Raw genomic sequence first — 27,552 nt, forward strand, 5'->3', positions numbered from 1 at the left:
ATCTTACTTGCATGTGAAATCAGTGAAATTGTTCTGTAGTTTCCACATTCGGTTGGGTCGCCTTTCTTTGGGATAGGAACAAATTGCAGTAAGAGTCATAGGCCTTTCCCTGTCCAAGACCAAGGGAAGCCGGCTCTAGTGGTAGTTTAATCTATGAAATTTATAGGGGAGAAAAGGACTCGTGGTTACCCGAATGAGAAGGGCAGAGGGGTAGTGAGCGTATGACGTGGTTGATGGGGTACGTCTGAAAATAAGGACGCATGCTCAACCTGAGAAATGCAGTTAATGCTGCAGAATTACACATGGAGGAGTCCTTGAACTGAGGTGAACTTTGCTAGGTATGTTTCCATACCATTCCACTGCCATGGAGCCGATCCTGACCCATTATCAAGCCTGCAGCGCAGAGGAGAAGTGCCACATCCAGTCTCGGCTTTACTCTTAGAGAAATGATCTGCAGCATCTTTCTCTCATGAAGCAACTGATGGGTCCGAATACTCTCCATTCGCTGTGACCACAATTTAGCAGCAATATATTTTAAGCATCCACCATCAGGGCTCGTATTGCCACCAAAATGAAAAGAAATGTATTAAAAAGAAGATTAAATATTCTAAACCCAGAATACATATTGAAGATGGTTGGTAGCTCTGAGATGTCCTTATTCTGAAAATCTTACTACAACCAGATACAAGCCCGTTTATATCAGTCTTCTTTTAAGCTCACCTTGTAATACATGCTCACAATCAGCACAACACTCAGGGTGTGCTTCTCCCCCAGAAGATGGTCTACACACCAAATTCTGTGGCATGAGGACTCGTCCTCTCCCATGTAGGGCCAGGAGTCATCTGTTCCCACCAACATTCAACAGAGTCCCTCAGCACCTTCGAGAACTCAAGTGCCCACCTGCACTGTGGATGCTTGATCCATGCCCAGGAAGGAGGGGCAAGCTCTGCTTCCTTTATCTCTACTCTTGACCAAGGTCATCTCTGCCACATGCAGAGTTTAGTGAGTGACAGGGAAAAGATGGAGAGAAGTCAAGGTCATCTCTGCCAGGTGCAGAGTTTAGTGAGCGAGATGGGAAAGATGAGGAGAAGTTGGAGATGACAGGGCGGGAGAGCGCGCAGAGGTCACTGGATTTGATGCAGAACAAATTGAGTCACATCCACTTTTCATCCATTACTTAGGGGTGATCGGCCAGGTCTGGCTTCCGTAGATCTGATAATCACTCAGACGTCCATACTTAATATGTAACATGAATTTCTCGTTTGGATCCTGATGGCTTATCACTGCAGAACTACGATGCATAAAAGGAGGTGTGATGCACGGACCCTCGGAAGCATCTGACACAGATGCACATTCACGGGGCGGGGGGAGAGAATGGCTCTGGCCGCGCGTCACTGGACAGTCCACAGCGGTGGCTGAGCTGCCGGATCCAGCGAAGACCAGCCCGAGCTGGAGAGGAAGCGTGGCAGATGTTTCTCTGCAGGCTAACAAATATATCACCCCTGATAACGAATGACAAATGTTGTTCCATATTGTGTCAGACAAAACCAGGGCTCTTGTGAAACAAGTGTTACAGCTGGAACGGGGGGTGCAACACAGTTACCTAGCAAGAAGACTCCCAGACCTGCGTCCGAGCCAGAGCAGCCTTGTAGCCAGAGGGACCTCTTAGCCCAAGGGACCTGAGCTGTGCTGTCCTGTGGGTGCAACCTGAGCTAAGAAGCCTAGGAATTGGGGAGCCCCTTTTTGCACAGACCACAGTGTACTTCTGCAGCACCCCCACTTTTCCTCCCTCCCTGGGGCAGGACCAGCTGACAAAGTGCATGACAAAGCTCAAGGTGGACCCTAATAACACTAGTGCAACCAGAGTGCTCCTCAGAACGAGGGTGGTGGGACTTCAGCTCATTATGGGAGAGTGGAGGGCAGCCCCAGGGAAGGACAGAATGCTTGGGAAAGGAGAGGGTCTGTGAAGGAGAGGAAGACTTGCACTGAGATGGGGTGACACTCTGAATAAGGGGCTCCATTGGCAATGATTGTGAGGACAGTGAAGGACTGGGCAGTGGTTAGTTCTGTTGTCCACAGGGTCATTGTGAAGTGGAGGGCACTAAATGGCTCTCAATGAAACATGAGAGTGTGAGGAATCCTGGTGGGGCAGTCAGTGGTCCACCAGCCACACCTTGGAGGGCAGACAAGGCGTCTAACTTCTGTAGAGACTCACAGCCCTGGACATTCCTGTAACCTGGACACCCCAGGGAAGGGTCCTCAAGAATTGGAGTTGACTTGATGACAGTGTGGGTTGGGGAACTGTGAACACATCTGTCAGATTTATGAACAGCTAGAGGTTAAGTGTCCCGAGGAAAAGAGAGACAAAACCCACTCTGCTAAAATCTTAAACTCAGCACAGGAGCAAACTCCTCAGTGGTTACTTACCGCCGTTTATTTAGGTCGTTTTGCCCACTGATCGGGTTGTGGGTGTGGTGTCACGTCCTCAACCACAGCTGGCTGGCAGAGTGGAGTTGATTTTAATTTCTCCCTCTTTACCCATTTGTTTATGAATTCTGTCTCTTCTTACTTCACTCCCTGCAAAAAAAAATATAATAATAATAAATTCTCTCCTGTAACCTTCACCACCGACAGGCTTCCTGGCAACTCAGCAATTACGGAGTTCGGTCTGATGTGTCTGTTCTGTGGCTGTCTTGGGACGGGTGAGAATTTCGGGGTCTGGGTGGCCCCCAGATTGTGTACTTGTGTGAGTGTACTTCCCACAAAGGTGCTGAGCCAGAGGCTGCCACGGAGGCAACTCCCCGACTTCCTGCCTCCTTATTGAACTCTCCTCCCCACCCAACCCCCACTCCTGACCAAGACTGCTATCTGGTCCCTTGTTTTCCCCAAGCAATTTTGCACAGCGAGGCGGTAACAGTTGTTTGTCTGATAAAGCACGTACTACGTAGAACACAGATGTTTGATTATTATTTATTTCTCTCTGAAGCCCACTAATTCAGTCCCAAATGATCTCTTTTTCCCTTTTGCTTAAATTTAATTTGCAATGTATGTTGTTGGTAAGTGACAGAGAGTTTAATTATTAATAGGATCCTGTAATGCAATGCACCATAGTTTTAAACTCTTCTGAGGCTTGACTCTGTCCTGCTTCCTCCCTCCCGATCACAGGGACTTGAGGAATACAAATGTTGTTGGATACCAAACACAGGACCTGCTGGACCTGCTTTGCTGTGCCCAGGCCAGCAAAGTCTGACCCAGAGCTTGTACCACAGAGAGTGCAGGCTGTGCCACTGGGGACCCGGACGTTTGCACACACATAATGTGTCATGTGTGACCACAGAGGAAGCAGCCTTAGAATGGCGGAGAGGGACTTGCAGAGAAGTGAGAGACAGAGGGTGAGGGGCCGCTCCACACAAGCAGTGGGTTACATGATCAGCCAGGTAGGTGCTGGGGTGCACGGGGTGATGAGTGCACTGTGGGCTCAAGTCACACAGGAGCTTTCTCATCACATCTTCTAAGCATCCAGCACGGTCAGGGAGGCAGCTGCCTCTCCCTTAGGGACCAGCCTGGGTCCTCCATGGCAGCAGGGAGGCAGCAGGGTCCCTGAGTGGGACTTAGGTGGCCCTGCAGTGATGGCATGAGTCCCCCCTGGAGGGCCCAGCCATCATTACCTGAGGTCATCCAGCAGCCCTCATGTGGACGAAATGGGTACAGAAACCTGTTCTTAGTCTCTTTCTGTGGGGGCTGAGCTCTGGCACACCTGATGTTTGTCCTTGTGAGGGGTCTAGGGGACCCATGACTGCTCGCATTATGCTTGGACACATGCTTGAATCCCAAGAAACTCCTCAGTTATGTCACCTCCTCAGAACCACAGCTGACTGCAGGCATCATTTAAAGGGTCCCACCCTCACCTGTTGGTTATTGCAGTCTACCTGTCTGAGGCCTCTGGCCTGCCTTACCATCTGCCAGGTGAGCCCAAGGTGTGATGCAGTGCCATAGGTGATGGGCTCCCGTGCATACTAAAGGTGAGCCCATCACCAGGCAGGTGACACAGCAGGTGAAGACAGCGTCCTTTGTCCTCACTGCTAATAGTGCACCCTCAGAAAGAAGAGTCTGAAGTTTTCGCATAGAGCTTCCTGGGGAGACATAGTTCTGAGGGCTGGAGAGTCCCTGCCCCTGAGAGGAAGAGCAAAGGGTGCCATCACCCCACAGTGGACAGAGCACCACCCCTGAAAGCTGGAGACAGAAGCAGGGCACTGGCCATGCCATGGTTAAGAGTGAGGCTGAATGTCTTGCCTCTGTGTGAGTCCCAGGCCTAGAACCAGAGGCAAGAGTGAGACAAGTTTTCACCTCCAGGCAGGAGATCAAGGTTCAATTCCTACTGATGCAATCTCAGGATTGGCCAGCACCTTTCTGCCAGGGAGGCTTCTTGTTGCTGGGAAGCTGAGCGTGCTTGGAGGAGCTTGCAGACTAGAGGTCTAGAAAGGCCTGGAGGTCTGTTTCTGAAAACTCATGAAAACCCCCTGGGTCACCTTGTTCTGGTCTGAGGCCTGTCATGAGGGTCATTTCATTTGACTTGGGGCCAAATTGAATTGAGGGCAGCTACAAGTGTTAGAAAAGGGATAAGAAAAGTAAGAATTGTTCCTGTGCTGCCCAGAGCTTCTCTTCATCTGCTGAGCACACACATGCATGAGGAGTGGTATTAATAAATTTAGAATTATCCAAACATATCAGTATAGTTATAAAATGGACATCACTTACCTCCAGCCTACAATACTAGTTACATTGTTGTTGTTGTTATGTGCCATTGAGTCGTTTCCGACTCATAGCGACCCTATGCACAACAGCTCTAAACCCTGCTCTATCCTGCGCCAACCGCACCGCCTCCGACACACCCATCCCGATTACCCCAGTCACCGAATCAATCCATCTCATAGAGGGTCTTCCCCTCCTGCGCTGTCCCTCCACCCTCCCAAGCATGATGTCCCTCTCCAAGGACCCGCCCCTCCTGGCAACATGTCCAAAGTATGTCAGACGAAGCCCCAGAATCCTTGCCTCCAAGGAGCAGCTTGGTTTAATCCTCTCCAAGATGAATCTGTTTGTTTTCCTGGCAGTCCATGGTACATTCAGTACCCTTCTCCAGCACCACAGCTCAAAAGCATCCACTCTCCTTCTGTCCTCCCTAGTCATTGTCCAACTCTCTGATGCATAACAAGCGATTGCAAAGACCATGACCTGTATCAGGCGCACCTTAGTCTCCAGAGAGACACTGTTGCTCCTGAGTAACTTTGAGAGGTCCCTAACAGCAGACTTTCCCATCGCGATACGCTTTTTGATTTCCTGACTGCTGGTACCAAGAGTGTTGACTGTGGAGCTGAGCAAAGTGAAGCTGTGAACACTCTCAATCTCTTCGTCATCCATCCTGGCTCTGCCAATTGCCTTAGAAATTTTTTTCTCCCCTTTTCTTTAGTCACGTAAAGTACTTTAAACTCTTTATCAAGAGAGGAAATGCATCTTTCCTAAATTGGCATTTACCTCTTTGAAATTCTTTTCCTCAGTCATATATAAATTGTACCTTAAAATTGCCTGTTTACCAAAAGGGAAATGCACCTTTCGTGGATTAATATTTACCTTTTCAAAGTGTTTTTCTCAGTCATATATTATCTGTTTACTAGTAACTATATGTAAACTATTCTTTTCAAATGTAGAAATCCTGTAACTTTAACCAACAAAAGTCTAACCTGAGTTTAAAAACCTAATGACCACTCCCAGACAGGGAGGCTGTTTTTAATAAGATTCTCTCTGTTCTCCCAGATCTGTAATAAAGTGCTTTGGAGATATATCTCTATATCTCTCTATCTCTCTATCTCTCTATCTATCTATCTATCTATCTATCTATCTATCTATCTATCTATCTATCATCTATCTCATCTATATCTATATCTAGCTATATCTATATCTAGCTATAGCTATATCATCTATCTATATCTATATATTCAGTACTTCCAGAGAAGATGTAAACTGACAGCATTAATAACAACCAGATTCTACAGATCTTAGTATCATCTCTTCACCACATCACATCTTCCATCATAATCGACCTTTTTCTGATTGCATCGTCCCTGCATAACTGAGCTTCTCTTCGCTGAAGAAGTAGGAAATCAATTTTAGGTTTTTCTAAGGACACAAGTGGGAATGAGAAAGCGGTGGGTACAGGAACACAAGCATACTTGAATAACTGGATCTAAACATCTCTGTCTGCTGGAAAAAATAATTAATGGGTCAAGTTCACACTCACTTTTTAGCATCTTCTTCTGACTTCTAGCCTTGGGAGGTCAGATGTGGCCCTGTTTTCTTTTCCTGCAAGCCCTGTGGGAGTGCTTTGTACAATTTCTGAAACATGAGCTACAGAATCCCTTTGAAAAATGGAAGAGTGTTAACATAATAATTACAGAGCCAGCTCAGCAGGGGCAGAGGCAGAGGGAGCAGCTCAGAAGCAGCATAAGCAGGGAGGAGGGCCTGCAGTTCTCACCAGGCTACTCTCCATGGTGGAAATGGCTCTTCCAGGGCCGGGGTAAGCCGGGGAACCTGGCGTCCATCTCCCAGCCTCTCCTGGGCTCACAGTTTTGGCGGAGTGTTTGGGAGGTTTTCACATGTTCATTGTCCAGTGCTTTTGCTACTTGCAGTTCTGCTGAAAATATTTTTCATAACATGGTCTCTCTCCTACTTCTACTGTAAAAGCAAAACAAAAAACTAGTAACAGCAACAGAATTCCAACATTCTTCAAAGAGAGCCTCCTTTCTGTCACTGTTTGATTATGGAAAAGTCAACAAAAAACCAAGAGGACCCTGGGGACACAGTACCTGTAACACAGTATCCTTTCTTTGATTCGGATCCTCAGGATGGACGAGGGCTCCGGATCCCAGGACGTCTTAACCAGCTTTCCCCACAGCTCTGGTTACTATAAACACTAAGTGTACTTTATAAATATCTTATCATTCTACAAATCTTCCAGAGGTTTAATGCAGTTCAGGCCACAGAAAATCATTTAATGGGGCAAATTCTTTTGTACAGCATATGGAGAAAGGATGGGACAAAATATTGTCAGAGATAAAGATGAAGATATGAATAGATAGAGATGGAGATATAAATGAAGAGCAGGAGAAGAAACGTTTGTAGAAGAAGTTGATACTTCTCAAACTTGTAACACATCTCTCTATTCAGTTTCAGCCACTTGTTAACACTGGAAGTTTGTGGAGCTCAGGGACCCTGAGGTCCCCTGCACTGAGAACTGCCTTGGAGAAAGCCTGAACTGGGGTGAACTAACTGAGAGGTTCTGCAGCTTTAAGGTACTTTCTTTCTGTGTTTTACTTTGAAAAATCATAAAGGGACGGAGCAAGTATGGCACATATGACCTCTGCGAAGTGCTCATAGCACTTGTGTGACATCACATTGCTAAGCTCTAGAGGAACAACCCTTAAGAGTTGTTGGTTGCTCACCAAACCTTCCCTGGAAATCTGCTCCAGAACAGGACACAGCCTAGGAAGTCCTGTGTGGCAGATTAGTCCTGTCACATGCAGTCACATGAGTAAACCTAATGACAAGACTCATCCATAACAAAATCTTCAAGTCTTTTATTTAATAAAAACATAATACGTTGTTGTTAGGTGCCATCGAATTGAGTGCTGCTGATAGCAACAGTATCATGGTCCAGGCCATGCTCTTTGCAGCTATATATCATGCACAATGACTAAGGATGACAGAGGAAGAGTCGATGCCTTTGAGTTGTGGTGCTGGAGAAGAGTACTGAACATACCATGGAATGTCAAGAAAACAAACAGATCTGTTCTAGAGAGGGTAAAACCAAGTTGTTCCTTGGAGGCAAGAATTTTGAAGCTCCATCTGATATCTTTTGGGCAGGTTGCCAGGAGGGACCAGTACTTGGAGAAGGACATCATGCTTGGAGGAGGGTAGAGGATAGAGAAGACCGAGGAAGAGGTGGACTGACATAGTAATGGGGGTCATGGGAGTAGGTTTGTTGGAGACAGTGAGACTGGTTTAGGGTAGGACAGGGTTCAGAGCTATTGTGAATAGGATCACCGTTAGTCACAGGCAATTTGAGGGCACACAACAACATAGCAACTCAATGAACAAAAGATCATCCGCATCATCTCTGACACACTTGAGCCCAATGCTGCAGTGACAGTGTCAACCCATTTCATCAAGAGTCTTTTCTCTCTTTCATTGTTCATTCACCTTTCCACGCATGATGTCGGTCTTCAAGAAACAGCCTTTTCTAGCAACATGACCCAAGTACAGAGATGAAGCTTTATCATCCTTGCCTCCAAGGAGAACTCTGGCTGCACTTTTCCCAAGGCAGGCATATCTTGTTTGTTCTTTTGGAAGTTTCTGGGATATTCAGCATTCTTTCCCAACTCAACTCACAGGCATCAATTCTTCTCCTGTCATTCTTCTGCACTGTACAGTGCTCAGATGCATACCAAGTGATTGAGAAGACCGCAGACTGAATCAGGTGCACTCTAGCCTTCCTTCTCAGGAATTTGGAGATGTCACCAGCAGCAGACTTGCCTAATGCAGGACATCTCAAGAATGCTTGACTGCTCATGCCAAGGGTGCCAATTGTTGATCCAGATAAGATGAAATTGCTGACAACATCAATCTTCCCTCCATCTATCATGATGTTAATTATCAGTTTGTTGGTGAGAATTTTTGTACTCTAGATGTTGAGATGCATACTTAGCTAGAAGTTGCCAGAAAAGTGATTTGAAAGTCTGTGGCACTAAGGACGTTATAGCCAATGTCAGATGGATCTTAAAGCAGGGAATACCAGAGAAATGTCTGCCTGTGTTTCAGTGACTATGCAAAGGTATTTAATTATGTGGATCACAACAAATTGTGGCCAACCTTGAGAAGAATGAGAACCCCAGAACACTTACTTGTGCTCATGCAAAACCTATACTTCAATGGGGAAGCAGTCATCAGCACAGAACAAAGAAACACCGCATGGTTCAAAATCAGAAAAGATGTACATCGGAGATGCATATTGTCTCCATTCCTTTTCAATCTGTAGTGTGAACAGATCATTCAGGAGGCTGGACTTTACGAATATGAATGTGGCATCAGGACTGGAGGAAAGACTCATCAACAACCTGTTCTATGGAGATGACATAACCTTGCTCACTGAGACCAAGAAGGATCTGAAGCATTTGTTGCAAAAGGTTAAGAACTGCAGCCTTCAATAGAGTGAAGCTCAACATTAAGAAAACAGATTCTCACCACTGGGCCAACTGGCAGCATCATGATAGATGGAGAAGAGGTTGAGATTGTTAACAGCTTTAGCTTGCTTGACTCCACAATCAACACTCTTGTTATAAATAGTCAGAAAATCAAAAGACAAATTTGCATCGGGAAAGTCTGCTGTCAGGAATCTCTCCAGAGTACTGAAGAGCAACATTGTCAGTCCAGAGACTAAGGTGTGCCTGACCCAAGCCATAGTCTTTGCAATTATTTGCTATGCACAGAGAGCTGGACAACAAATAACCATGACAGAAGAAAGATCAATGCCTTGGAATTGTGGTGTTGGAGAAGAGTATTGAACATCCTATGGACTGCCAAGAGAACAAACAGTTCTGTCCTGGAGAAGGTGAAACCAGACTACTCCTTAGAGGCAAAGGATTTTGGAGCTCTGCCTCACATACTTTGGACATGCTGCCAGGAGAGACCAGTACTTGGGGAAGGATATCATGCTTGATAAGGTAGAGGGACAGCCCAGAAGAAGAAGATCCTGGATCAGATGGATTGACACAGTAATTATGGTAATTGGGGTAGTTGTGTCAGTGACAGTGAGATTGAATCAGGATAGACCAGAGTTCAGGGCTATTGTACATAAGGTCTCTGTGAGTCACAAGCCACTGGACAGCACATAACAACAACAAAATTATAGTATGAACGAGTTTCCCTCTTTTTAATTGAAGTAACAACTCATTGCCACCAAGTGGAACTGCCCCATCACTGACCTCTGACAGGTTTTCCCAGGATGTAGATCACACAGGAGAGTGTCTAACTTTCTCCTGTGCGGGGGGGGGGGGGGGGGCAGCTGCTTTGGGAGATTCAAGCTGCTGGCCTTTGGGTGGACCTCACAACTCATGAGACCCACGGCCAGCAGAGTTCTTGACTTCTGTGTTAAATAAATGAGTTGACTTTTATGCTCTTCTTCACTTCTTGAGTCCGTTTTGATAAATGTCACAGACCATTTGGAGAGCCATCCTCTTGCAGCTACTGGAAGAATAAAGCTGTTGCGCTGATGCTGACCCAGACAGCTCAAACTCTGCGGCACCACCATGTGGGTCAGAGTGCAGTTGTGCCTCACAGGTTGTTACTGACTTCAGCAATAACTGACTTCCAAGTAACTGACTTCAAAAGTAACTGACGTCAAAAGCAGCTTACCAGGTGTTTCCCAGAGGCACTTGTTGATAGACCTGAACATTTAGCATTTCCATTGGTAGACTGGCACCACCTGAAAAGAAGCTTGTTCAAATGACTCTTGTCACCCAGAAGGGCTTCCCTAGGTGCAATAGACTCAAGGTGAGGCGGGGATCTTGGCTATCTATTGAGCGTCCTATGATGAGCCAAGTGAAGAGTGATTTTGGTGAGATTCTTAAGAACTTTCTCCAGAAAATTCCATCTGTTTGACACCAACAAATAAAAGACATTGTGACATCAATATCTTGCATTTTATCCATACACCTTCTCTCAACATTTTCCTCCACAGGAACACAGCACAGACAAGAGTTACTGGTTGTTGTTAGCTGTGAGGTAGTGGACAAAATGAAGGTAGACACATGTGTTGACATTAAAGAGCTCTCCAATACTGACTGGCAGAGGAGGCTGCCCCACCTTCTTCAGGACCATCTGGTGGATCAAGCCGCGCACCTTCGGGACGGGATTACAGTGCAGCTTCTTTCCACTTGGCTGCCAGAGCTCGCTCGTCCAATACTTTATTACCAAGTTTCATAAAACCAAGGTCAAAAAAGGAAAAAGATGATTCTCCCTCACAGCCTCTTCCTCCACAATTATGATTATTGTGCAATTGTCCTAATTTTCCAGGTTTCATTTCAAGCGCACCAATATTGGCATGTTTTACGTCGTGCGCAGGGAACAGCTTCTTAGATGATTATTACCTTGTACAGGTGGACACGACAGTACGATTACCGTGAATCAATAAAACTTTTAACTTGATTGCATGGTGAAAGGCCTGATTTCAGAGACCTGAGAATTGTGTTCACTGGGAATAGAATTCTGTTCAGTTGTTTCACTGTGAAAACGTGTACATTTTCAGACAGCATGGGGAGGCATTGCCTTGTGGTTACCTCACCAGACATTGGCAGTGTTTGTTCACTGCAAGGTGAGGCCCCACGTCCTTGCGAACTCTTTACACTTTAGAACAGGATCTTTACAAGGAAAATGAGCAATCTGTGCAGTCTTTTCACAGTTCTATCTGACAAGGTCAGTTATTGTTCTAACCAAGTTTAAGGTCAAATTGAGGAGATCATAACTGAGAGGATGCAAGCGCTGGTGCTGTAGTAGCTTAAGCATTTTGTTGCTAGCTGAAAGGTCAGTGGTTCAAATCCACCACCTGCTCCACAAAAGAGAGAGGATGTACCTGTTTTTACAGCCTCAGAAATAAAATGGGACAATTTCTACAGGGTTCCTATGCGTTGGAATTGACTCAAAACTCCCTATTTTGGATTTTTTACCAGGGTAGCAAAAGTCAAATTGTTATAATGTGGCTTGAATGTGATCTTAGCCCAGTGCCCGGAGCATTCAAGCCCTGTAGAATGTCCCTTGTCCATGCACCCCTATATAGTAAATGTATCTTGCCCCTTATCAATAGGAAGACCCTAGAGGGGAAGGTCCTTGTTAAATAATAATTCAGGGTGCAGACGACAGTGGTTTTCCAGTTAAAATCATAAAGATCTGAAGACATGCTGTTGCAGACTAAGAGTAAAGTATTTTAATAATTATTAATAATGAGACAGACAGCCAGGAATGAGATAAAACAGAGAGCATAAGAGGGTGGGGGAGAGCAGTTCCAAGGACTGAAGGTGGGCATTCCAGCTTCAGAGTATCCTTATTGAAAATTATCAGGAAGTAAATCACCAAGAGAATTCAATGCAAATGAAGCCAAGCTCTTTCTATTGAAAACCTTCTACTGGACTCAGGAGGGAGGAGTCAGCAAATACAATGCAAGAATCTGTAAACCCTTAGGGATGGCCTTGGTGCCTCAGGGTGAACTCCAGTTTGAACCTGAAATAGCATTTGGTCTATTCCATATCTTTAGTATTGGCTGCTGTGGCTGCTGTTCATGGGATCACACACCTTTTGAGTTTCCTTTGAGCTTGATATCTGTGCAGTTGTGTTGGTCCAGGTAAAGGTGGAGAGAATTCCCACTGGCCATTCTGGCCATGCATGGTGCAGTGCATGCTTTCTTTGTTTCAGTGTAAGTCTGCTTTCCTGGAGTCACAGTGCAAAGGCCCTGGAAACCTCCTAGTTCTCAACGGAAGGAACTCTCACAGCATCAACAAAGGGTGCAATCGAACCCCAGCCTCAGGCGTGGAAGGGGAGGATTCTGCCACTGAACCCCACTGTCCTGTTATTCTTATTTAGAAAGGGAATTAAACCACATACTAGCAAGTTCTAATCTCCAAAGTAAAGCATGCCTCCAACTAGATGCTGTCTAGTTCTTCAGCCGTTCATCAGAGGCCCTGGCGATCATTTTTGCATTCTATTGCACCTTTTTTGGTGTTATTCTTACAATCTTTGCTCCTGCCTTCTGCTTTAGATGGGCTCCCCAAATACTTAATAACGTGGAACCCCTTCTGTGGAATGCTATTTTGTATTCAGTCCTCCTTTCTCTCAAACGGAGTCAAACCAACCCAATGGGGGCTGTGGAGATAAAGATTAGAAAGCGGAGAGAGAGACTGCAAGCTGGTCCTCAAGGGAAACCAGAAATCACGGCTTTCAGCTTTTCTCTTCCCCTGAGTGCCATTGTCAGTCCTCATACTCTCTTTTGGCTGCCAGAGGAAAACACAGGAAATAATTGTATTCACAGGACCTCAGACAGGACAAGGAAGGAGGTGAGAAGCCATCAGGGTGTGAGGTCAGCGTGGGGAGAGTGAACAAGGGAGAGGTTGACTCCGAGCACAGATGCCAGGAGAACAGCGTGAAGATCTGCACCGCTGAGGTGTCCCCCAAGACTCATCAGGAAAGGAGCTCAGACGCAGGAGACACACTTGGGAGGAGAAACGCCAGCTTGGAGCCTGCCTGGAAGAGGAGGTCCTGGCGCTTGGTGTCCAAGATGCCTCTGGTGTGTGGGGTTAGGCCTTGACTGCTGCCCCTGCCGAAACGGAGGCCAGCGTGCTGTTGCTACACTGGTTTCTCACCTGCTCCCTCCCAACCACAGGCTCCCAGAGCTGCTCTGAGTCTCGGGTTTCTGCAGCCCTCCCTGCCAAGCTCTGCAATGTCCCCAAATGTGCACTGACCTAAGATGTCAATGAGGCATTATGGGACACTGGGGGGGACCCTTCAACTTGACATACCCCATCCCTCTGATGGAGGAAATGACACCTCTTTCACAAGACTGTTGTTTATTTATTTAGAAATGAAACAAAGGCAGCAGTAGATTTCCAATGAGAGTAAATGCAAGAAATATCACCTTCGTATTGAGAGCAGAACTGTAGTGTTCAAGCTTGCTAACAGATGACTGTAGAACTTCAGGTAAATTGATTTTCCTTGACCTAGTAGTCTAAACTAGGAATGTTTAAAAATGTGGGCAGTTTCATCATCCCAAGGACATAGATTTTGAAACCATATTAATAATATAACCCCATCCTAAAATAATAAAAAAACCAAGAACCTATTTCTTCCTGCCACTGGGACTATTCTATTTCTTATAAGTGCATGTGCAAGGGAGGTATTATTTAAAATCCAAATATACTCAGAGTAGATTGATTAAAAAAAGAAGGAATCTGTAAATTCTTTGTTTCCATTTCTATGTACCTAATTCCTTATCTCAGAGGAAAACAAGATTGCAAGATTTGCTGGTAGACACATGGAGAAGAATTTAGACGAACCACGTCTACACAAAAGCTTAACTCGATAGTTGGTTCCAAGGTGGAAGTTCTGTGAAAGAAAATCAGAACAAGCAAAGATGTCCAGAATCCTCCCTTTTTCTTCCTGTACATGACGTCTAACTGTGAAGCTTCACAGCTCTCCTTTCCCAGACGACTCCGTTTTATGACACATGCACGTTTTTACAGGTCCCTCTCAGAATGCACTCCTCTGGCAGCTTTCTTCACCGGATACTGGTGCTCAGGACGAGAAAACATTTGCGAATTACCTCCCAAAAAGATGGGCGTGCTGCTTTCCAAGAGCTTCTAAACTGTGCAGAGAAAACATGTATTTTCCTATACTAGTGAAAAATAGAAGAACAAAAGAGTGAACACAAAAATATTCACTCTTGCAATTTAAAGTTCTCTGTTGGGGATCACACAGTAATTTCTTTATAATAACTGATCTTGAATATCCATCCGAGAGAGGAGCATTGCTTCTTTTATACACACCATGCAGACGTCTCCTTGCAGGACATTTAGATTTTAAACTTAACATTCTGGCTGACTGCCATGTTGCTGAAGATGGTCATTGATGTATTTGTTTCCTGCATTTTTCACTCAGTTGCTTACGTAACCTAAGACGACGATGTTTGGTGACAGTTTCTCAGAGCAGCAAGGAAGCATAGAACTGGACGATTTCCTGGGAAAGCGTGCGGTGATGCTAACTCTCATTTTCATGGTTGGACCTAGGATTGACGGTTTATTCTTAGGCAAATTTCAAGTACAAATTGCGCTCTCATTCTCCCTAAGGTCTCATTCTTAACATTTCTCTGTTCCCAAGTGCCCTCTGCTGTGACCTTGGCCTCCAGTGGCTGTGTCCTCTACAGGGACAGTGAAAGGTTGTCACATTTAGTGTCTGGGTGTTAGAGGTGGTTTCTCAGGAATAATTCACAAGGGCTGTGCCCCAGTGCACCCTACTCCTCACTCCGGGCAGAGGATGTGCCCGCACGTTGGACGGGGAGTTGTGAGATCCTGTGAACTCACGAAGTCGTGTTATAACCTCGTCACTAGGACATCACCAAGGGAATGTCCGTGGCTAAGGAGCTGGTTTGGAGTCTGGGGAGGGAGGAAGGGACAAGAGCGCTGAGTCTCCTAGCTTGAAATCCTACACCCTAAAGGAAAAATGTGCCACTTGGGAAAAACAGAATTTGATTGATGCTCAGTAAGTACCATATTGGCAATCAGAAAGAAAATAAGTCAGATTAGCTAATAAATTATCAGGGGAGGTATTCGATCTGGAGATACGCATTTCAGAAGAGAGCCAGCTCAGCCACAAGCCTTTGAGTCATACAAACACCTTGCCCTGCACTCCTGTCTGTGCGCAGGGAAAGCTGGGTCTCACCTGAGGAGTGAGAGTGACAGGCACTCTGTCCGAGCCCCACCTTTCCCACCCAGAAAGGAGTCACTGTCAACTGCCCTTCCTCCTGCAGCCGGAACGTAACAATTGGGCAGGGCCTCGGGAAGGACATGGGACCCGTTTTCTGGCCCCTCTGGGTGCCCACCCGCCTCCTTACTGATACTCTACCGTACCAGGGAGATGCTGTTGGCTTTCTGGGCGCAATCACCCCAGAAACAATTAAAATGATGGGTGTCTCCTTCCTCTGCTTCCCCGCCACTCCTGAGCCTGATCCTCTCAGCACAAGGCGCCACAAACAAACTTTGCTAACAGCTTTAAACTTGGAAGGCTCGCTTTTTAAATATTTGCTGCTACATAATTGAAACAGCTGTTTTAATGAGATACCTACTGTCATCATTTTACCCTGGCTGAGCCGGGTGACAACAAAGCAGTAATAACGAATTCAATAATAATTAACTCGGGTCATCTGCTCATCTGTCACGGCCCATCAGCTTCAGGGAGAAAAACCCCAGTGAACTCCTCTCTTTCGTGAGCTTTCCAAAACTCTGCAATAAAATGCTCAGAGAGGACTCTAGGTAGCCCTTCAAAAGTTCTAAGCAAACTGGTAAGTAGGTTAATTAAATTTTATGCATGTTTAAATGCTAATGATTACATTCCAAACATTACAGTGTAATCTGTTATGGGATGATGTCATGCAAGCAGTGGTTCTCAGCGCTGCCACCATCGCCAACCCGATGCGCAGCAGCCCGGCATCATTTATCCGAGGGCAGGATACTGACAGCAGCTGAGAGAGCCAGGTTTCCGCTCGGGTCCCTGAGCTCGTGGTAGAGCATGCTAATCGGGGAGGTGCCACCAAGGACACCTGGCAGCTGCCTGGGAGGGGGCACTCAGTGCCCGTGGCCAGGAAGCCGGCTTGACCGCCTCTTCCACTGGCCCCCTGCCAGTTCCTTTGTTTCATTTTGTTATTTTAACTCTTTTTTTATTACTCTTTATATATAATAAAATTATTTTAGATTGTTTTGTTTACAAAGATCATACATGTTGTGTCTCACACTATTCTTGATTCACATTGGATTTCATGCAATCATTCCCATTCATTAGGTTTTATAAAATGAATCGCCATTGGACTATGCCCACCATTATCCTGTCTTCTGAGGTCCCTGCTGAACCTTTCCCATTTCCTTTGTCCCTCCGTCCACTCTCCACATTGTGATTTCACCCATACCCAGCCTCACCCCTCTGCTCGCACCTCTTCCTCCCTTGGGTCCCCATACATGTTTGCATTTTAACTCTTGAGAAAATTTGCAAGCCAGAAGACCGAGTGGCTTTGAGGTGCTGCGGGGAGTGATGGGTTCCTTCAGACTCTAGACCTGTGTTCCAGTGTCACCTACAGGACGACTTAGTACAGAGTCTTTAGAGAGGGACATTCTATTGTGATTTATTGTTCTGCCAGGCGGGCAAGGCCATTTACTCTTCTTATCAGCGTTTGAATTCTTCATTCTCCCTCTTTGTCTCCCTGTCCAGACCTAACAGTAACATGTCTTTAAATTTCTTGACTTCTGCTGCCAAGGGTGTTGATTGTGAACTCAAGCAAAATTAAGTCATTTACCACTTCAGTCTTTTCTCCAACTAGCATGAAGTTGCCTATTGGTCCACTGGTGAGGATTTTCGTCTTCTTGATGTTGAGATGCAGTCCATACTTTAGGCTGTAGTCTTTCATATTCTTCACTGTTTCATTTATGACTGAGTACGCTGCCTGCACCATCCCTGAGACTGGCAAAGACACCATCTCTAGCCAGACCAACTAGCCTAGGCTCCTCTGAAGCCAGCACAGCCTGTGCTCCAAGCTAGGTGCCCCATCACACGACACACCCTAGACCAAAGGAGGTGCCACCTGTGATCTGTCTCAAATCTTATAGCCTTGGCTACCACTCAGACAGACACCTTAGCTCCAGTCTTCTGTGAGGTCAGCCGACACGCTGGCTCAGGTCAGACAGCTGATGTTCTAATTCTCACAGCAAGCTTGTTTTGTTGTACTATGCTTGTTTGCGTTCTAGCGTGTTCTTATGGGTACAGCATTTGTCTGTCCGTTTGTGTGTTGCTGGGTTACTGGTGTGTAAAATACCAGAGTTACCCTTGGTGCACAGACTTCAGCAGGGCTTCCAGGCTACAACTGACCGGCCATCCTCTTCTGAGTAATTATGCTGCTCGGGCTCCTCCAACAGGTGGTCAGTAGGGGTGTAGACACAACCTTGAGACCAGGGAGCTCTGCTCCTGTGGTCCATCGGGAGTTGCACTGCTAAACAAAATAGACTGTGTCTCTGCAGTTCACATCTACTGGCATATTGAAGGCACATGGATGGGAAATCTACTGTGATTTCCAGCTACATCTTCAGAAACCTAGATGGACAGTTACTATGCGACAACCAATTTAATGGCAATGATTTTGAACTGGGGTGTGGTTTTTTGTTTGGTTTTTTGTTGTTGTTGTTGTTTTGGTTTTTTTTGCTTCTTGGGTTTGGTGTTTGTTTTCTTTGGGATTTTTGTTGTTGTTTTTGCGTACTATCGAGTTGGAGCCAACTTATGGCTGGCCTTCTAGTGGGCCAGTGGCAGGAGAGAGACCACATGGGAGGAGAATGCCCATCTTTCTCCTGCAGAGCAGCTGGTGGATTCCAACCGTGTGCCTTTGAGCTGGCAGTGGTGAATTGTATTTTGTTTACAAGAAGTTCTGATTTGGTGCTTATGAACATGACTTTGGATTGAAACAGGGTCTTTGACGATGTCATCAGTCAAGGTAACAAAGAGCTCTGGTGACACAGTAGTTAAATAATTTAGCTACTAAGTCAAATAGCAGTTCTAACCACCAGCAGCTCTGCAGGAGATTCTAGAGAGATTTGAGCCCTAGGAAGCATAAAGGGCCATTCCATCCACTCCTACAGAGTTGTTGTGAGTCAAAATTGACTGGAGGAAAATGGAGGTTAAGATAACTAGTGGTTGCTCTGGAAAAGGGTGGATTCCTATCTATCTCTATAGATAAGATGTTGTTGTTGTTGTTGTTGTTGTTATGTGCCATCAAGTCGCCTGAGACTCATAGCGACCCTATGTACAACAGCCCTAAACTCCGCTCTGTCCTGTGCCAATCGCACTGTCTCTGACACTCCCAACCCAATTATCCCAGTCACTGAGTCAATCCACCTCATAGAGGGCCTTCCTCTCCTGTGCCATCGCTTCATAAAAAAGAGGCTAGATGCTGAAAGAAAACATGAACCTGAGGTCACCAAAAGTGAGAAATGATAAAAAAAAATTTCCCTCTAGAACTTTCAAAGAGCATGGCTCAGATCATATTTTTGTTTTCAGTCTCCAGAATCATGAGAAAACAAATATCTAATATTTCAGGGCAAGAGCTTATCGTAACTAATGAAAGACCTTCAGACAACTCCAGACCTGCCCACTGTGTGACTACAGCTTCCATATGGGAAAGTTGTGACTGACACCATCCAACTCACCATATTGCAGGGTAAGGGTAATAGGGACTTATGTGAGCTCCAAAGCATGGGAGGTGCTCATTGCACTAGCTAATTAGAGTGCCTTGACTTTGTGGATGTCTGAACCTGATCTCTCTCATCCCAGAGTGGAAACATACATCTCTTCTCTAGTGTTTGGTAACTATAGCACTCACTTGGAAATTGGATTATAAGTTAAATAAGTTCTTGATTTTACTAGAGAGATTCCATGATATGAAAAGGAACTTGAAAGAAAGAATTTCACCTTTTCCCTGGCTGAATTGCGCATGTTTCTGAGCATATTGATTTCAGAAATGTGTCTATGAATTATGTAAAGGCACACTGCAACCCTAGATGCTGGTGACGGAAGCACGAGCGCAATTCAAATGAGGAAGAATTCTTGTCAATTTCTCAAGACTTTCCATGCAGAGACACAGACAAGTGTCTATAAGTCCCAAGTCATGGAAGACCCAAAACTAGAGGCCGTGATGACTCTCCTCAGGCCACAGGTTAATGGAAAGATTGCTAGTTGACTATTAAATGTTTATTCACACACGGAAAGCTAGCATGGAGTCCCTGGGTGGTGTAAATAGTACAAAATTGAGAGGTCAGAGGTTCAAATCCACTCTTAGTTACCTTAAAGAAAGATCTGACGATCTCTTAAAAGGGGGGGAGGGGCTGCCATTGAGAACACTAGAACATTCTACTCTGACACACAGGAAATACCTTGACTTTGCTTAACAGAAACTGGTTTGTGTTTTGATAAAGCTAGCAAACATGTCTTGAAGAAAGTGCACCCAGGGACTTCTTAGAAGCAGGGATGGTGAGATTTCACCTAACATACTTTGAGCATGATTCTAGGAAGTGGCAGCCCTTGGAAAAAGATACCAGGATTCAAAAGGTAGAGTCAGAGAAGGAAAGAAAGATTCTCAAGATATTGTTCTTCATTGCTGTCAAGTCAAGCATGACTCATAATGAGAGACCTTATCAACAAAAGCCCTGAAGCCCCTCTACAACTATTGACAATTATCAAAGTTCATAGAGTTTCCAGAGGCATGTTGTTTATGAAGTGGATGACACGCCTGTTTCCAACTCAACAAGACAGAGTGACATAATGACTACATCCATGTCCTTGAGGATGGTAGAAATTGTGAGGACTCCTGAGGACAGGGCGTGATTTGCATCTGTTGTACATTTGGCTGCTATAAGTTGGAGTCAACTTGATGTGTACTTAGCAGCAGTAACAACAGTATTTACGGCATTCTTCTAAGTTTTCACTATTTCTGAGGGTTAGATAACATGAAAATAATGTAAAATAGCTGAAGAATTCAGCTTTAGGCTATGAGGTGCCAGATAATATTGATTTCAAGTAGATTTTAGTATTTATTTTTAGTCCTATCTAGTCATTACAACTCAAAGCAGCCCTATGATAACAGAAGCTATCTGAACTTGTATCACCTCATAATTCTTACAATGTTTGAAGCCATTTTTGCATCCATTGTGCAATTCCGCTCATTGAGTACCTTTTTCTCTTTTCCTGATGTTCTTCCTTTGCTAAGCATGACATCCTTCTCTAGGGACGGACGGTCTTTCCAAATAGCACATGCAAAGTACATGATGTGAAGTGTTGCTGCCCTCACTGCTTTGGATTGCTGGACTGTTCACAGTCTGGCTGGACTACTTAGAGGACAGCTTTTTTCTTCTTCTGGAAGTCCATGGTACAGTCAATATTGTTTACCAATACCAGAATCCGAAGGCGTCAATTCCTGCCTGCCTTCTTCACTATCAAGCTTTTCCATGCATAGGAGACAAATGAAAATGCCATGGTTAGAGTCTGGCAAGCCTGGTTCTCCAGGTCTCTAGGACATGTCTGAACACTTTGCAGAGGTGTTTTGCAGCAGGCTTGCACAATGCTGTATGCTCTTTGACGCCTTGATTGCTACTTCCATAGGTGTTGATTTGGATTCAAGGAAAATGAAATCCTTACATCTCCAGTCTCTTCTCTATTGTGATGTTTACTGGTCCTGTTGTGAGGATTTTGCTTTCTTGGTGACCGTCAAGTTACCCTAGGTATTTGTTAGCATATAATGGTAATTGCTATGAAGGTCTGTTGAGAAATTATCTCATGAAATTAAATATTGCAGAGGCAGTAGTCAAGCAGTATTTTAGTTAAATAAAAAAATGCAAAAGTTGAGTGTGCATGTTTGGTAAAAGAGAATTGTGAGTTGATATTTGTGTATGGTGTGAGATGTGGGTTTCCGCCTTCTGCAGGTGGAAGTCCAGTTTTGCCAGCATCATTTGTTGAAGAGGCTGTCATTTCCCCATTTGATAGGTTTTATTTCCTTGTTGAATATCAGTTGATCATGGATAGCTGAGTCTATTTCTCAGTTCTCAATTCTGTTCCATTGGTCTATGTGCCTGCCATTATACCAGTGCCATGCTGTTTTGGTTACTACTGCTGTGTAGTAGCTTTTGAGGTCAGGGATTGCTATGCCTCCCACTTCATTTTATTTTTTCAGAAGTATTTTGCTTATTCAGGGTCTCTAGCCTTTCCAAATAAATCTGGCAATTTCCTTTTTAATCTCCTTGAAAAATGAACTTGATATCTGTATTGAGATTGCATTGAACATGTAAATTGGTTTTGGTAAGATTGTCATTTTCACAATATTGAGTCTTCCTATCCATGAGAAGGAAACATGCTTATAGCAGCATTATTTGCCATCACAAGAACTTGGAAACAGCTCAGATGTCCAACCACAATCAAATGGATTAAGAAACTATGGTACATTTACAGAATGGAATACTATGCAGCACACAGGAGCAGTGATTTTGTAAATTATTACCTAAGTGGGGAGGGACTGGAGAGCGTTATGCTGAGTGAACTAACTCAGTCGCATATGGACAAATACTGTATAAAACTATTATTGTACAATAAGGTGGGGGGGATGAAAGCAGAGGGAAGAGGATGAGCAAGGGTTGGGGTGCTTAATCATAGGGTCACAAAATTTCATGGAGGGGTGAAGGAAATTGGAAAGATCCGGTGTGAAAAACAATGTATATGAACTTTGTAAATAAATTAGTATTAAATTTTAAAAAAGAGAATTGTGATGATATAAGGAATTTATTTCTGCAAACAGCTCAAGTTGTCTAAACAATTTATCCTCCAGTTTGCATCAATAAAGATTCTAAATAGTTTTAAAAAGAATCTAGCTTTAGCATTCTTAAGTTTAAATGGAAAAAATGAGACTAACCTGTCCTTACTCATTAGCCGCCCCTCTGTAATGAATAGGTGATGTTTAATTAGCATCTGAATTGTTCGCATGGATGTGTAACCACTAAATGACTAAACATATTTTATATACTTCAATAGTAGAATCTTTGTTTTGAAATTACTCTGACAAACTGATAGAATATCTCTGTGGATTGCACAAAGACATGATTTTTCCAAACATCCTACTCTTCCCATCAGTGCCTGGTTTTGAAGCCCAGACCCACTAGACTTATGCTCTATGTTGTTAGAGTCAAAATAGTGAAATGAGGAAACAATGACAGGGCAGATACCAACAAGATCAGTGAAGTGGACATTCATGTTAAGGGCCCATAAAAAGCGAAAGTTAGGAAAAGTAGCTAAAACTAGATGAAACTAGTGGTCCTCTGATGGAGGACAAAAGTCATCAAAACCAAAGAAAAGGTAACATTACGTTGTAAGAACCTCAGCACACCATGATCTTGACATGTGCAGTAAAAATTGTCCAAAGCAACGTCATACAACCAGTGATGTCCAGAACAAAGTCCAGTGTAAGAGCTGCTCATCAAATTCTGAACTTCTAGAGACACCATCCCATTGGTCAGACTCAAGCCCTGAAGCACACCTAGATAAGAAAGTGAGCTGACTCCTTAACCCGACTCCAGCTGCAACAACAGAAGCTTAATTTTGATAAGAGGTTGTATCCACTGAACTAATTTTCTGAAGCGTATGGCTGAGTAAATACTGTTTTCTACAATGAATAGTTTTTCGTATAATGTTTCCTATCACCATCCAGAAGATAAGGAGATGTATTACTTTGGGAAAGGTCACTGTCAGGAACTTCTGCAAAATACTGAAGGGCAATGATGTCAGTTTGAGGACTAAGGTGTACCTGATTCAGGTTATGATCTTCTCGATCACTTGCTGTACTGCTGAGAACTGGACAATGAATAAGGAAGACAGAAGAAGAATCAGTGCCTTTGAGCTGTGGTGTTGGAGAAGAATACTGAATAAACCATGGACTGCCAAAACAAAAACCAGGTATGTCTTAGAAAAATTGCAACCACAGTGTTCCTCAGAGGAAAGGATGGCAAAGCTTCGTCTCTTATGCTTTAGACTTGTTGCTAGGAGAGGCTGGTCCTGGGGCAAAGGATATTATGGTTTAAAAGTGGAGGGTCAATGAAAGAAGAAAACCTGGAAAGATGGATTCACACAGTGACTGCGGCAATGGGCTCAAGTGTGTCAGAGACGATGAGGACGGCGCAGGGTAGGACAGGCTTCAGATCTGTTGTTCACAGGGTCGCTATGAATTGTATTTGATGACACCTAACAACAACAATGAAAATGATGTCTTTTCAGAAACTCTACACAGTGAGTTGGGACTTTAGCAAGAAAGCAACTTAAACTGACCCTTTACTGCATAGTAAAAAACAAACACCCCAAAAAATACCACTACCACCACCAAAACACCCCCCAAAAAAAACAAAAGTCCACAACTCACCCAAAACCAAAATACCCTCAGCTGATTAAAAGGAGTCCTGATGGTGTGAAGGCATTGAGTTGTTCACCTACAGATTGGTAGTTCAAAGCACCAGCTGCTCCTTGGAGAAAGAGCAACAGTCTCTGTCCACAAGGAGACACAGCATTAGAACATTCCAGGGCAGTTCCAGTGTCTGCTAGAGGGCAGCTGTGAGGCAGAAGCAGCTCAGTGCCAGGGAGTTTGCTTTGGGTTTTGTTGGATTATTTTAATGGAATGAGCTCAAGAGCATCGTATCAGTTATGGCTTGCTGGTTGGACCAGGGATGCAGAGCTGGGCTTGACGTTGTGTCCTCCAGACAATGAAGGCAGTCAGCCATCAGCTAGGGAGAGCTGAATCTCCCACTGGTGTGCAGGAGAGGCAGGGGGAGGGCCAAAGTTTACCCATGCTCTGAACTCTGGAGTTGTAAATCAGAGGGCCAGATGTATAATCTGGGAACTTTTCCAAATTCATTTTTAGGCAAGGTAAAATCTTCAACAGAAGTCAGTGTGCCCTGAGTAACATTTATTGTATCTGCAACAAAAGCTGTCAGTTGTCGGACAAGCACACCTGGTGAAGTGCATTTACTTGCTTCCTGAACAAATAATCTTCATATAACCAAGGCTTCCAGAGTTTAAGAATCTGTGCCAACTCCCACTTCACAAAGTCCTTTGGCAATACGACTTTCTGGCTTTAGCACGGACAGTGTATCCCTGCCCCTGGTCCCTGCAGGGGCACTCTGCCCATTTTGGATTTCTCTTTATCATCTACAGGCACATCCACCCCTATAGCCTCCCCTGTGCTCTGCCACCCTCTTTGTCCAGAGTAGTCTTGGGTGAGTCCCCCTCCTCTCTCTCTTCTGGATCCTGAGACTACTGGGCACTGTAGAGGTAGAGTCCGGAAGTGAAACCAATGCGTTTCATTAAAAAGACTTGTGCAGTTGTCATTGTGTTGCTACATTGATACTGACTCCGAGGGACCTTAGGTAACAGAGTAGCCCCACTCTATCACGCTTCCTATGGGCTGCACATGGCTGTGTCTTTTCTCCTTAGGAGAAGCTGGTAGATTTAAACTACTGACCTTTTGATTATCAGGCAGCTCTCAACCACTGTACCAGCAGGGATCCTTAACTACAAATGCCTGTGTATTAATACACATAGTCTCTCCTGGCTAACTAAAAATTCTTCCAAATATGTTTTACTTCCTTCTTTCCTATGTCCTTCAAATTTTAATTATTTTTTACTCTTCCCAATTGAGTCACTCCAAGTGGCATCCATTTCCTAAACAACATGCCTCTGGAAACTCTATGAACTTTAATAAATGACATTTGTCCTAGAAAGGCTTCAGGCCATTTGTTCATAGGGTCGCTATGAGTCGTGCTCGACTTGAAGGCGATCAACGACTTCATTTTCTATTTGTTAGCATATATAAAATCCATATCACCTGAAAGAAAGAAAATCATCTCTTTTTAGATCACTCTTCAGAATTTCTTCTTTGTTAAGAGAGCATTCTTCCTCTTTTTAGAGTCAATCTTTCCATCTTCCCAATCACTTTATTACCTTAATTCACAAGTTATGTACCTCTCATTTTAGTCATTCCCTATTTCATAGTCAATATCTCCTTTTTGACATATTTTATAAAAAATATATGGGACATTCTGTTCCACTTCTGATGTTTAAAGATCTTGAAAGTTGTCAATTCTATTGTTACAAGAAGAAAACTCTGGGACCAAAGCAAAACAAGAAAAGCTATACTTTTTCTTAAACTTATCAGGAAATTGCCATCACAGGGCACAATGCCATCTCTCAATCAGGGAAGGACAGCCCTTCTAGATGGTTACAGCTGAGGTCTGTTTACCTACAGCGGAGGCAGCTCTGGCCATCAGCTGGCTGGAATCTTAACTGGCTATTTTGGTAAATTGCTGGAAGCTGTGTGTGGGCTTCCTTCAGGACATAGTCTGGGAACCTCCACACTTTGATGGCTCAGCTTTCAGGAACCACAACATTTTCTGAGTGGAGAAACTAGAATTATCAGACCCAGTCAATGTCTTTGTCATGCTTTGAAATGCTTGAAAAGAGTGTTGAACGTACTATGGACTGCCGAGAGAAGCAACAGGTTTGTTCTGGAGACGGTGGAACCAAATTGATCTTTGGAGGCAAGGATTTCAAAGCTCCATCTCTCATACTTAGGGCATGTTGCCAGGAGGTACTGATGCCTGAAGAAGGACATGATGCCTGGAAAGGTGGAGGGAAAGTGTAGGAGAGAAAGACCCGGAATGAGATGGATTGACACAGTAACTGGGGCAACAGAGGTCGGTGTGTTGAAGACTATGAGGCCGAACACAGTAAATGGGGCAACGGGGGTACGTGTGTTGAAGACTGTGAAGCCGGCTCGAGACAGAGCAGAGTTCAGGGCTGTTGTGCCCAGGGTGGCACCTAACAATAACATGTTAGAATAAAGGTTCAAATGGAACAAAAGGCTAAATGTAAGAACAGATAAATAATATAAGCAGAGAGATGGAAACTAAGGTGGAACTCTGAAGGAAATTCCTGAAGTTTGAAATGAAAAATGTCTTTGATGAATTCACTGATAAGCCGGCAGGGCTAATGAGAGAATCAGTGACTTTGGAAACATGTCAATAGAAACTTCCCAAAAGAAAAGACAAAGAGAAAAATAATAAAAAAATAAATGGAACAGGTAGTCACAGCTTGTAAATATATGTTGTAAAACCTAGTACAACATTTTAAGATTTTTAGAGAGAAAATAATATCACAGAAATGTTCAATCAAAATTGGAAAAAGTAGAAAAAAGAGTGGAAGACAAAAAAAAGAAACAGAACAAAAGCAACAATTTTAAAAAGTTGAAAATTTGTTAGCTATGAAAACAACTGTTATCAGTCACTTTACATACTAATGGCTTAAATATACCAAATAAGAGACGTGGATTGTTAAAGTGGACCACATAAACAAGACTCGACTTCATGTAGCCTAAACAGAACTCGCTTTAAAGATATAAATGACACTAAGGTGGAGGGTTGGCAAAAATAGGCGGCCCCTCAACCAGGTGGATTGACTCGTTGATGTCGGTAATGGGCTCTCGTGTGTCAGGAAGTGTGAGGATGGTGGTGTTTACAGGGTCTCTGTTAATCATTCTCAACTTGGCAGCACCGAACAACAAGAGCAAATAGTAAATTTGGAAAAGATTGAAATGAAATTTGTTTTTGTTACATTTTCAACACCATAAACATGTAAAGAAATTAAAAAAATATGTTTTATGCTAATGCTAGTCAAAACAGATATCCCAGAAACAAAATGTGTCAGGAATAAAGAAGATTATTGCATAATGATAAAGTATTACATACAAACTTCACGCTATTTCTTCAAGTAACTATTATTAATGTACATGCCCCTAACAACAAAGTACCAAAATATGTAAGAGATAATTAGGAAAATTCACTGTTACAGTGGTAGACTTCAATGGTGGTAGACTTTACTATGAGTAATTGATAAGTTCTGTGTAGACAGGAAATCTCTAAGAGATATTTATGCAGCCCTTCCTACTTCAGAGCTGCTGTACATAGTGTTGTTTTGGGTCACAGGCAACTCAATGGCACATAACAACGACAACACCTCACCCAGCAAAAGTACAATTCATTTTCTTCTCAAGCTTGCACAAGCATTCTCTCAAACATACCACATCCTGAGTTATGAAACATACTGATGAGACAATTATAACTTTAT

The sequence above is a fragment of the Elephantulus edwardii genome, unplaced genomic scaffold (genome assembly GCF_000299155.1).
Source record: "Elephantulus edwardii isolate Elephantulus edwardi_28Jun2011 unplaced genomic scaffold, EleEdw1.0 scaffold00207, whole genome shotgun sequence".
NCBI lineage: Eukaryota > Metazoa > Chordata > Mammalia > Macroscelidea > Macroscelididae > Elephantulus > Elephantulus edwardii.